Source organism: Carassius gibelio, chromosome A23 (genome assembly GCF_023724105.1).
Source record: "Carassius gibelio isolate Cgi1373 ecotype wild population from Czech Republic chromosome A23, carGib1.2-hapl.c, whole genome shotgun sequence".
NCBI classification, from domain to species: domain Eukaryota; kingdom Metazoa; phylum Chordata; class Actinopteri; order Cypriniformes; family Cyprinidae; genus Carassius; species Carassius gibelio.
In genome coordinates this window covers 7,703,955-7,717,195 of record NC_068393.1, presented here as the reverse complement: position 1 = coordinate 7,717,195, position 13,241 = coordinate 7,703,955, and the positions used below count along the sequence as shown (strand labels likewise).

Here is a 13,241-nt window from a genome sequence, read left to right as displayed (position 1 = left end):
GTTTAGAATCAGCATATATGGCATGTTTATGGTGAAAACAATTACATTTTGTCCGGTGAAAGGCATGGGTAAACTGTATGTGTAGCTGTGGAACGAGCAATATTTAATTTAATTCATTAAAATGTAAATTGGAAAGAAAAAAATATATATTCATGACAGTTACATACGACTGGTTATTGTGTATTTTAAACACATCCCATTTATTAGTAATATTACAGAAATGAATATGCATTACGTTAAGTTGATCAGTTTGTTTATGGTGAAACTGCATCCAAATGGAAATAAAAAAGTCATTTCAGACAGCTGTTCATCGGTCAGGGATTTGGGCAGAGTTATCAACCAATGCAGATAATCTGATAATGGCCAAAGATGATATCTGTCACTGATCTCAGGACTGGAGCAGATCTGAGCCCCAGTCTTGGCCTGGTTGGAGGTACAGTACAGTACAGTACAGGTGACCTTCCAGCCATAAGTGACTGCAGGAAGTGACCCGCCAGCGGCAAGTGACCGCAGGAGGAGCCACACCCACAGGAAGAACAAGACACAAGTATTACCGTTTATTTTTGATCTTGGAAGTTTATAAATGTAAATATAGACCAGGCTTTTGTGACCTTGTTTTTTTGTGCCAGGGACATATGTATTGTTTCTTCCTCTACTAGGTGACAGTTTCATGATTGATCAAGGGCTCAGCATCAAAGAACTCAACACCAGTCTGTCAGTCACTCACATACTGTCATTTAAATTTACAGTGCAGCCTTATGTGGGAAGATTAACACCCTCGACGCTCTGCTCACAGGAACACAAGAAGGTTTCTCACGCCTGCAGCCAGCAGGTCTGAAGAGGAGCGCGATCAAAGAACAAGAACAAAAGTTTAAAGACAGTTGCAGGAAGGACACGTATGAGAGAACACTTGTCTGTTTTAAGCTGTCACATTATTATGTTCAGTATCTGTATCTATGCAAACAATCTTGTGATATCAAGAAGACATTTTCTGAGCTGGCGGGTTCTGGCTGTTAAAGGTTTCAGGTTTTTTCTGAGGAAAACAATGCTGAATGCAAATAAAATCAGTTTTTTTGGGCCTATATGCAATTCCCATGTTTGGACAAATTTCAGTTTATGATTGTAGGGACGTTTAATTTTTTATTTTTGGTAAAACAACAGTGTTGTTTTTACATTATTATTATATACTATTATGGTATTTATTCATATTTTGAATTAAATTTTATGTTTATATTTTCTTTTTTTGTTTTTATGTTTTGTTTTGTTACGCTAATTTTGTTATGTGCTTTTGACATTTTTTTATTTATTTCTAATTCGTTTTTATTCGAGTTTTAGTTTAATAATTTTAGTAATTCAACTGAAATTTCAGTTTTCAAATTTATTTTAGTTATAGTTGCAAAGGCCACATTTCAAATTTTTATTATTTGTCATATTTCTATTTCTATTATTTCTATTTTATTGTATTTTAGCTTTATTGCATTTCACAAAAATATTTTTTATAGTTACAATTTAATAATTTTACAATTATATTTTATATGTATAATTTTATCGGTTTAATAATTTTTATTTTCATATTTTAAAATGTAAAATGTCAAGTTTTTCATTTAAGAACCAGAGATTTCATCATCTCAGACAAACAGGAAAGTGACAGTATAGTGGTTATATATATATATATATATATATATATATATATATATATATATATATATTGTGACGAGTCAGCTGCCTCCTCCCTGATTGTCACCGGCACCCCGTCCTAAATCGCCGCCCTTCACCAGGCTCCCGACTGGAGTGGGTGTGTGAGAGGAGGGGCGCTGGACGAGTCAGGGCTGGCGGCGTGTGATGGGGCACACCTGAAGGAAGTGGAGCCTCATTACCGCCGCTGTTTAAAAGCCCAACGCGCCTCTCCTCAGGAGACCGGTCTCTTCCCCGTGCATGCACACTGGTGTCCTCGTGGGTCCAGGAAGGGTGCGTTGAGGGACTCCCGCGCCACCAAGACGTGAGCTGCCGGACCCGCGATCCGGATGGGAACCGCACCCGTATACACGGCCGACGGGCCAGGATGCCGGGCCGTCCATCCCCTACCAGCGCCGCGGCCAACGAGCGAGACGCGGCCGCTAGGAGAAGCCGCCGCCCCTCGCGCCCCGGACCAAGGAGGGGAGCGCGTGCGGCCGCCGGACTCCGCCCCTTGCCTGGACCCTTCCTTGATGAACACTGCCCGACCTACACAAATCCCGCAGCACGACGAGGACACCAGATTCCCTGTTATTTTGGACACTTTCCCCCTTTGGCCACTTTTATTCCCTGTGTTTTATGATTTCTGTTAATAAAAGCCTCTCCGAGGCCTGACGCCACGCCCACTGTGTCTGTCTTGTGCTCCTCCCGTGACACTGGTGGAGAATGCGGGCAGGCGGAGCCTAGACAGCGCAGTTGGGAAACGTCTGGTGACGTCACTCCCTCTCGCTTGCAAACGTTCGTGAGAACCCAGACTGGGACGGAGGAAAACTGGGGACAGCCTCCCAGCCACACAAGGGGTAAGTGACTTTTCCATTGTCATTTTGCCCGGTGGTTGGTTGAGGCTGTCACTAAAACCCGGTTTCTCTGTCCCTGTTCTGGTGCGCTGCGAGAGGGAGGACCGCCCGGAGAGGAAGCCCCGCCCACTCCGACCGTTTGGAGCCTGGTTGAGGATGGTAGCACTCCCGTGTGGGTGGCGCCCTGGGGACGGGGATGTCGCTTGGGAGGGGGAATGTGACGAGTCAGCTGCCTCCTCCCTGATTGTCACCGGCACCCCGTCCTAAATCGCCGCCCTTCACCAGGCTCCCGACTGGAGTGGGTGTGTGAGAGGAGGGGCGCTGGACGAGTCAGGGCTGGCGGCGTGTGATGGGGCACACCTGAAGGAAGTGGAGCCTCATTACCGCCGCTGTTTAAAAGCCCAACGCGCCTCTCCTCAGGAGACCGGTCTCTTCCCCGTGCATGCACACTGGTGTCCTCGTGGGTCCAGGAAGGGTGCGTTGAGGGACTCCCGCGCCACCAAGACGTGAGCTGCCGGACCCGCGATCCGGATGGGAACCGCACCCGTATACACGGCCGACGGGCCAGGATGCCGGGCCGTCCATCCCCTACCAGCGCCGCGGCCAACGAGCGAGACGCGGCCGCTAGGAGAAGCCGCCGCCCCTCGCGCCCCGGACCAAGGAGGGGAGCGCGTGCGGCCGCCGGACTCCGCCCCTTGCCTGGACCCTTCCTTGATGAACACTGCCCGACCTACACAAATCCCGCAGCACGACGAGGACACCAGATTCCCTGTTATTTTGGACACTTTCCCCCTTTGGCCACTTTTATTCCCTTTGTTTTATGATTTCTGTTAATAAAATCCTCTCCGAGGCCTGACGCCACGCCCACTGTGTCTGTCTTGTGCTCCTCCCGTGACAATATATATATATATATATATATATATATATATATATATATATATATATATATATATCTTGCGAAAAAATTCCTTTTTGCATATAAATGGATCAAATGTTTTTGCCTATTTTAAGGACAAAACAGTCAGTGGAGTGAGTGAAATGATGACAGAATTAACCTTAACACACAGCTTTTGGTGTACATCTGCCGTGTGTTTACATCTCTTCCCCTCTATACATCAGGATAAACTTCACACACAATGGCAAAAGCCAGTGTCCAACACATCTGTCATCAGTCTAACAAGCCACAGCAACAATGGTGCTAGTCAGAGCGAGGCGCAGACAGGCTCCACAGCATTGTGCTGCGTTCAGCTCCTCGCTTCTGCCTCAGCAACTGTGTCTTACAGCTGAGTTTGACCTCAGCGCTCTTGAAGACAGACAGGACAACTAGTGAAAATCTTCAGAGGTTATGCGTCCAGTATAGACGAGTAAGATATAGAAGTGACTTTATTGGCACGTCTTTGCTAAGTCAGGCTTTGGTGTTGAACCCTGGTGGAGACCTCGCACCCTCTCCAGCCTCAAAGACTGTGACCTGCAGTTTTCACACCTCTCAAACCTGAAAGAAACTGAAAGACCCTTTGTTTGCAGACAAATGTCTCTATCCAAAGACTTTAACCCCCAACTCCCACTATGTGTTCTTTAATTGAAGGTTTTCCCCAGATCTCAGACTATAAAATCAACTGGACTAAGTCAGAAGTAATGCCCTTATCTACTAACAGTTATGAGATTAGAGAGAGGTGGCCATTTAAATGGGTGCTATCAGGCATGGTTTATTTAGGAATTAAACCTGTACCAGGACTGGAGAAAATTATAATGATTATTTTCAACCACTTATTCAGGGAGATCCAAAATTTGACTCTTTGTTAATAATATTTTTAATCTGTCATTATACAAGAACCCTGCCTTGTGCATGTTGTGTTGAATGCTGGAGGAGGTGTGTATATCATGGAAACAGATGCTATGGTTTCTGGATGTAGAGTCAATCTGAGACACTGGAGGTCAGATGCCTTCCTCATTTGATGAATGGATGGAGCTATATCAAACGCTGCTATGAAGGTGTGATCTAGAGCCTCAGGACGTTATGATTTGTTTATGAAAACATGGAGCCCCTTTATCGTCCTGACTGAGGAAGGATTATAAAAAGAGAGATGACTTCCTCTATAAGCGTTGCAGGCTTGATTGTGTAGCTTGTTTGTGGAGAGTGTCAGTTTCTTTATTCATCAGATCCTTGGCTCAGGACCACAGTGAGGAAGCTCCCAGGCCGAGGCCAGACACATGATGTCATCTGGAGGACATGAGACCTAGAATTAATCAAATAACATGCATTACATAAATAAATAAATGAAAGACGACACAGTATGAAGCATTCATAAAAAAAACAAAACAAATAAATAAATATATAAAAAGTCTGTAATTAGTATTTAGTTGGTATAAAAGTCTTTCAAATTAGTTGTGCAATGCTCACTTCTCCTGAATGCAGAAGCTTTATGTTTATATTATATATATATAGTTATATATAGTTACTTTCCACAGCATTATGCAAAATTTGAAGAAGAAGAAGAAGCTCTACTATCATGCTTAAACCTCACAACCGAAGAAGAGTCAAAGCGTGTCGTAAACGTTTTCTGAATAGAACAAACCTGAGTAAACAGCGTCCTCTGGCGCTAAATAACAGTGATTACCTCAATGAGACTCTGATCCTCAGGACTGTCAAACACATGAAGCACTCTACACACGCATTCATTTACACGTAAAACACAATCGTAAAAAAGACAATGCCTCCACAGTAAAAAAAATAAATAAAACAATTAAATTAAATTAAAATTTACCCATTATATATCAAATAAGATAACATCGTTGAATTTCTTACACAGAAAAAACATAAATAAATAAATAATAATAATAATACACTAAAAAATCTGGACGGAAGAATAGTCTTAACAGTTAATTTGCTCTTTCTGGGCCTATCTAATTTAAATATTTATCATTACAATATTTATATATACCTTACTTTTTAATAGAACCAATAATTAACCTGGTTATTAATATTAAGTCTTGCTATAATTTCATACAGCCGCCATTACAAAGTGTAATACTTTATTAGCCTACTTGAATGAATTAATCAGTCTGTTTCATGAGGCAGTTCCCAAGAAAAGGAAGAGCTCGTTTATTTAGGCTTTTCCTTATTCACAGCCAAAGCAAACATGTGACATTCCAGAGCAGTTTCAGCATAAAGGCTCAAATGATTTATGACATATTTGAGCTCATAGCTCACAGTCTACAGTGCCGGAAATCAAACATGCCAGCTTATCAGACATTGAGCGAGATTTTCATCATGAACACACATGTGCAGATCATGCTCCAGCAGAGGGCGCAGGTACATACTGCAGCTCAGCTTCAGTCTCTGCATTGATTCTCCCTGAGAAATGACACAAACACACAGATCACACCACACACTACTGTCACATTCTCTGAGGAAACATCTTTGGGCTTTACAGGTACCTCTCTATCCCAGACAGCTGCTGTTGATGTTCCTCTCATCCTTTGGAGAAAATGGAATAATTTTTTCTTCTGGCACCATGAGAACTCATGCATTCATAATCTAAACACAAACATGATCTAAGTCATTGACACTTAGGCTACACACAGAATTTTCACTTTCATCTCTTTATGTCTGAAGTGAATGTAATATGTTTTGAACTGACACTTAACTGTTATTAAATGAAAACATGTAACAGTTCAATTTTATATTAAATGCAGTTAGTTGAACCTTTTTGACCCACTTAAGTAGGCCACTTACATTTTTTTATGCAATGATATATAAGTGTATTGACAAGCATTTATGGTCAAGCAAAATATACTTTAATGTCACTTCGGTTACAACTTGCATATCATGTATTTAGATATAATCACACATTTTTAATGATGAAGCTGCAATTTAGTAGATTTAGAATTCATTAGCTTTAAATGTAATATTTAATAACAATACAGTCCAAACTATAATCAAGTGCTTCAGTAAAGCATCAAAACAAGTGCACTTCTTTAAAGCACAACCGAATATTATTAAAACATAATGATTTAAAATATACATTTAATTTGAAAGAATCTGTCATGAAAGTAACTCTCTTTAAGTACACTTAAGTGGCCTTTTATTTAATTTATAATTATATTATCTGCAAGTACAGTTTACAAGTACATATTCAAGTGCAATCAAGTGTACTTTTCTCAAGGTTCGTCTCTTCTTTTTTATTTAAAAGGCAGAAATCGGGCTTAGAGTAAGCCACTTAAAATGATGTAAAAACCCAAGACACAAACAATATGCATGTTAATATGATTGTAGTGTGAAAAAATAAAATAAAATCTTAAAAGGGATATCCATATAACTTGCTATGACAATTGCATCTGAATCCTAAAGCCCAAATATTGTGAAGAACAACTTCGCTCACATAATACAAGTTTTAATGGAACTACATGTTTCTATCAAATTATAAGCTTTACATTTCTGCTTATAAAGAAAACAAGAGACAAATCCAAATGAGTTTTTGTGTTCATCATTCCTTTAAGCGTTCAGACATGATCATAAAGTGTTGCAGATGTTAAAAGATCAGAAATTGGAAGGCGTGTGAACTTGGAAGAACCATGCGCTGAGAAACAACTGATGTGCTGAGATTTTAGCAGGCACCAATATTAAAATAAGCTCGGTTTACAAAAGCATTGTACTAAGACCAGCCCAGCATCAATTTGTTCGTTGATCATACTACGGCAGATTAAAACTGAGAACTAAGAAACACAGCTGAGTCCATTAAATCCAATGCTTTCGTTCTGTGAAATGCGAGCAGTAGATTCAGTACTTGGCCAGAGCAACTGTTTTTAATTTTGGGTAGATTTTAAGTGGGTTGTTGTACAAATCATGCTTTTTCTCATGCTGCTTTCACAAACATGACATCAGTGTGTTGCAATCGTATGCATATGTGCAGGATCTCGGCCCAGTAGTGTTTTTGGGTCGAGGCGGAGCAGGACGCTGCCAGTATATGGTAAACGAAAATACCTGAGGATGTTTCCAGGGCTTTTTTGAATGCATTCTGTGAAGGGTTCCCTAAACCGCTGGCCATTTGTCCATGCAGTTTGTGCATTTCAGTACAAAAACCTGCAATCCAGATTCTAGTAATTCTTTTTAGTGTAAACACTGCACTTTCCTATGCAAATACGGGTTAATTATATAGATTCATCAAGTGCTATTTGCCAAAATCAATGTTTTGGTTTAACTAAATAGAATTTTATTTGCAAATGTATATTTTCTGTAGATCATCAGATGAAGTGTCAGTTGGGCTTAAATCAAAACTCACAGTGTAGTCAAGTGGACCGCATTTTAAAGAACTGATTCAGTAAAGAAATTGTTGTATGGTAAAGTACGCCATACTGCGTTAATCTGCTGAATCCAGATAAGAAGATGGAAAATTATTTTTCAGTAGTGTGCCATTAATTAAAGATTAAAGAGCCCAGTGTTTAAAATATTATATACGTTCTGCCAACAACTGCAACTGACGTTCTTTCTTCTGTATTTCTATACAGAATATCTCTATTCCTAAAAAGAGGTTCTGATTTCTGAGGTCCATGACAGTCGACACATCCACTTAAAATAGCTTTCGAAAGGAAGGAGATAAAAAACAGCAACAGCAACAAAAACCAAAACAAGAAACCACCAGAAAACGGAAACCAGAGCAAGCCCAGCCTCGATCACAAACCACAGAGCAGAGTAATGAGTTGACTTTCCCAAACCTCTGGATGTCTGAAGGCAGGAGGCCCAACCACAGCACACTGGGGACAGACAGACTGTGAGCCTCGAAGGCCACTGCCTGAGGACAGATGACAGCTAGAGTTCATAAAGCTGGACATTAAACAAGCCTACAGGATTCACTAAAGCAGCTGAGCACTGGACAATTCAAAGTATAGCAAATTATATACTGTGTGACAGAACGTGAGAAATGCTAGTCACCACATTCATGCTTTTATGTGTTGAATACTGGCAAAAAATAATGTTCAATAAAAATATGTAAACATCTTTAAATCAGGATATACTGTTAAATTGAGATGCAAAGCTGTGTAAAATAATTATTGTTTTAAATTACGTTAAGTTTAGTTCTTTCTTGTTTTGAATAGAAATCTCTGTAAATTTTGTAAAAAAATAAAATAAATAAATAAATATATATATATATTAATATTAAATTATATTAAATTGAGTCAATCTTTTAAACTTTTTAGTCATCAAAAAACCCTGAAAAATATAATAAACAAAAAATATTGTAAGGAAATATAATGGTTTCACAAAAATATTTTGTAGTCCCATACTCTGCAGATGTGTGTCACACACACATGTAGAAACGCTTGACTTTTTCCACAGGGTAAATTTGAAGTTCATGAACGAGTGCTTCCTCTTTTTTGTCTTGCCACAAAGAGAGAAGAATAATTACATGTCGCCGCAGTGCAAAAGCCTCACTGGAAATTGCACAGAAATAGCAGGAAACAGGACTTACCCGTGAGCCGTACTTGCAGATGCACATGATCTCCATGCCTGGGGAAAAAAAAGAAAAACACTGATTCTGCAATCACCACCATACCCTTGCAATTATCCTTTGGAACAGCTTAATTCACCCTAGAACAAAGTAAAGGATTGCACATGCACAGAGAGCGCTGGAGTCATTGATAATGACAGTGTCAGAAATAGCAGGGGCCTCAATGCTCCTCATGCTAAACCGTACTGGACCTGCCACAAATGAAGATCACTGCAGGTCTGCTTGTTCTCAAAGAAACCATCAGCTCTGAGTGCGCCTGTGTTTGTTGACTTTGCACTAAGTGCATGTGTATTCATTGACTTTACTCAGTATAAATGACATTTTTCAGGGAACGTGATGTTTTTGAAGTGACCTTAGCACTGAATAATTCAAGACTTTTCATTGAGACCTTGAGAGGTAGTTTGCTTGACCTAGTAAGCCAGGACAATTAAAGGAATAGCTCACTAAAAAAATAAGAAATGCTGCGAAATATCAGATGTAGCTGAGTTTGTTTCTTCATCAGAACAGATTTGGAGAAATGTAGCATTGCAACACTTGCTCACTAGTGGATCCTCTGCAGTGAATGGGTGCCGTCAGAATGAGAGTCTAAACAGCTGATAAAAACATCACAATAATCCACACCACTCCAGTCCATCAGTTATATATATATATATATATATATATATATATATATATATATATATATATATATATATATATATATATATATATATATATATATATATATATATATATATAAATTATAAATGAACGCAGAAGGGGATTATATAAATCATGCACTGGCATACAGTGAGCATTTAGTGAGTTTTACAGAAAGGTTGGCTGGCGATCTGGACAGCAGTCCACCTTTGTGCCTCCAGATGACACAGATCACCTGAGATGAAGCCTTTGGATGTTACAAGCTGTGAGGATTATTAAAATAAATGATTTACTGTGAACACATTTTCTTTAGTGCATATGCAAAAGTCAGTGTATAAGAGTGTGTGTATAAAAATCTCTGAAATTTAAATAACACACAACAAATGCGCATGCACACACCACATGCAAACTCCTGCGAAGAACCTTGAGCATGCACAAAACATCATCCACGAAGGAATCCAGGATCCTCTGGGACCCAAACAGCTGTGGATCATTATAGTATATGTCCCTGACAGAGAGAAAACATTTCAGTGCACAGGTGCACTTGACAAATCACGTCATAAAAAAAATCAAAGGTTCCACCAGCTCCCAATATCAAATGATTTATAATCAGACCATCATTTATATCCACAGGTTTGTATGAAACGGTCTGAAAAAGCTGACAAAAATGTTAAATATTTAGACATGAAACAGGCAATAACTAAAAGGTTCTGGAGTAAAACTTGCCAAAATATAGATCTTGGGTAGCTGACATGAAATAGTTTTAAGAAAGTCCCGCAGTACGACAAGCTGCACTCTGTCTAACACTATTATACACAGCATTTTACTCATGCTTTGAGCAGTTTTATGGGAGAAAATATGTAACATGGATTTTTGTACTTTTAAAAATGCATTTGGTTCAACATAAGACCATGTAAAATTCACTACTGAAGGTAAAAAGTAAAATAAAAATTTTGACCACATTTTTTTTACATAAGTTTGTATCGAATATCTCTTACCTTTTAGGAGCATAGAAGTCACAAGTTTGTAAATAACAGACAACAGCTTCAAAATCAGGGCTGTAAAACAGAAACACATCAAAAACAGGTATATCTCACAATATTAGGTCCAACATATATATATATTTTTTTTTTTGCTTGTGCAAAACTTACTACCACATTGCTATGTGCAGGTGGTTGCCAGAGGGCCGTTATATGGTTTCTAAGATGTTCGTAGTGGTTTTTGGTGTGTTGCTATGTAGTTACTAGGATGTTGTGAGAGGTTACTTACTGGCCCTACTCAAAAGAGCCTCTATGATACACTCTAAGAAAAGTCCATAAAAACAGGGCCAAATGTACTGTAAATTAAAAATTCCAGGGTGTCCTTTCCAAATCTGGTGGCTGATAAAGGGCAGTCACATCGGAGAGACAAGTGCCTTCAGTCCCAAACCAACAGACATGAGAAATCTGAAAGTAACAGCAACAACGGTTTTATTCATTTCCTCTGATTTATTTTCTGACAATTAGATTTGTTGTCTAATATCGGTAATAGTCATAACATAACATGAAACATGCATGAGAAATGAAGATGACTTCAGAAGTTACTTCATATCTGGGTGTACGGGTGAAATGTTTTGGGGAAAACATCAATGAAATCTTATGGTGATCATAACTAAATGTTACTCTGGAAAAACGTACTGCGAGGTTTCATTTCAGTTTTATTGTTGTTCGGGATGAAATGATTCCCTTTAATGAGTGTTTCATTCTCATATCTGCTATTAAAACTATCACTCATTGGGCTTGCCCGAAGGATAACAGTCTTAAGGCAGAAGCCAAGGCATTCTCCAAGTTGTCAGGCCCCTGGCCCTAGAGAGGCCCAGATGAAACCTGCTTTAAGCCTTATGCATGGTTGATGTAGATCTGACCAGACAGTTTTCTTTGTTCTGCACAAGAGCTATTACACAGTGAGCAGAGTGAAAACCTCATTTTAAGTTGGTCTATGTCCAAGAGAGCGAGAGTGAGGAGGCGGGGTCAATCCTCTCATGAAATAACACCTGTTTAGAGTCAGGAAGTTATTTCATTTGAAAGGACAAAGGTTCAGATGAAGTACTACAGACAGAGGGATAGTTATATAGAGATAAACATAAAGAACTTTACAGCCATGACTGAAGATAAAGATAGGACTAGGAGAGCGAAGACTGCAGCATTGGCTGTGAGATATGTGTGGTGTGCCACATCCTGAGAGACAGCTGAATGTTAGAATTATAACGTGAATTGTTATAATGTTTTCTTCTATTATTTTGATCTTTCATTGTTATTATGTTTCTCCACATATATTCCAAGCTTTGGCAGTATTGAATTTTTTGACTGAATTTTTTTTACATTCATGCCAATAAAGCAATTTTGTAATGATAGATAGATAGATAGATAGATAGATAGATTGACAGACAGACAGACAGACAGATAGATAGATTGACAGACAGTAGGACGGACAGACAGACAGACAGACAGACAGACAGACAGACAGACAGACAGACAGAGAGACAGACAGACAGACAGACAGATATATAGATAGATAGATTGACAGACAGACAGATAGATAGATTGACAGACAGACAGACAGACAGATAGATAGATTGACAGACAGTAGGACGGACAGACAGACAGACAGACAGACAGACAGACAGAGAGACAGACAGACAGACAGACAGACAGACAGATATATAGATAGATAGATAGATAGATAGATAGATAGATAGATAGATTGACAGACAGACAGACAGACAGATAGATAGATTGACAGACAGTAGGACGGACAGACAGACAGACAGACAGACAGACAGACAGACAGACAGACAGAGAGACAGACAGACAGACAGACAGACAGACAGACAGACAGAGAGACAGACAGACAGACAGACAGACAGATATATAGATAGATAGATTGACAGACAGACAGATAGATAGATTGACAGACAGACAGACAGACAGATAGATAGATTGACAGACAGTCAGACGGACAGACAGACAGACAGACAGACAGACAGACAGACAGATAGATATATAGATAGATAGATAGATAGATTGACAGACAGACAGACAGATAGATAGATTGACAGACAGACAGACAGATAGATAGATTGACAGACAGACAGACAGACAGACAGACAGACAGAGAGACAGACAGACAGATAGATAGATAGATAGATTGACAGACAGTCAGACAGATAGATAGATTGACAGACAGTAGGATGGACGGACAGACAGACAGACAGACAGACAGACAGACAGACAGACAGACAGATAGACAGATAGATAGATAGATAGATAGATAGATAGATAGATAGATAGATAGATAGATAGATAGATAGATAGATAGATGGATGGATGGATGGATGGATGGACGGATGGACAGACAGACAGACAGATAGAGCTGCATGTTTTAATTAGGCACACTATGTTTTAAACATGAGACACACACACCTGACATTGTCCCAGCTGGGTCTATACATTACTCTCAGCACAGGTGCTTCACCTTTAGAGACGCTGATGACGCCAAAACATCCGGTCTGTGGATGGGGGAC

General features: G+C 39.5%; 1 long non-coding RNA gene across 1 annotated transcript; it reads right to left on the bottom strand.

Annotated features, from left to right (window-relative positions):
* Positions 1 to 5,691: 5,691 nt before the first annotated feature.
* Positions 5,692 to 10,784, bottom strand: LOC127944683 (uncharacterized). The gene is made up of 3 exons (XR_008150406.1): positions 10,678 to 10,784; positions 9,002 to 9,039; positions 5,692 to 6,069 (listed from the first exon to the last, which is right to left on the bottom strand). It is a non-coding gene; the product is annotated as an uncharacterized LOC127944683 (long non-coding RNA).
* Between the last annotated feature and the right edge of the window lie 2,457 nt (positions 10,785 to 13,241).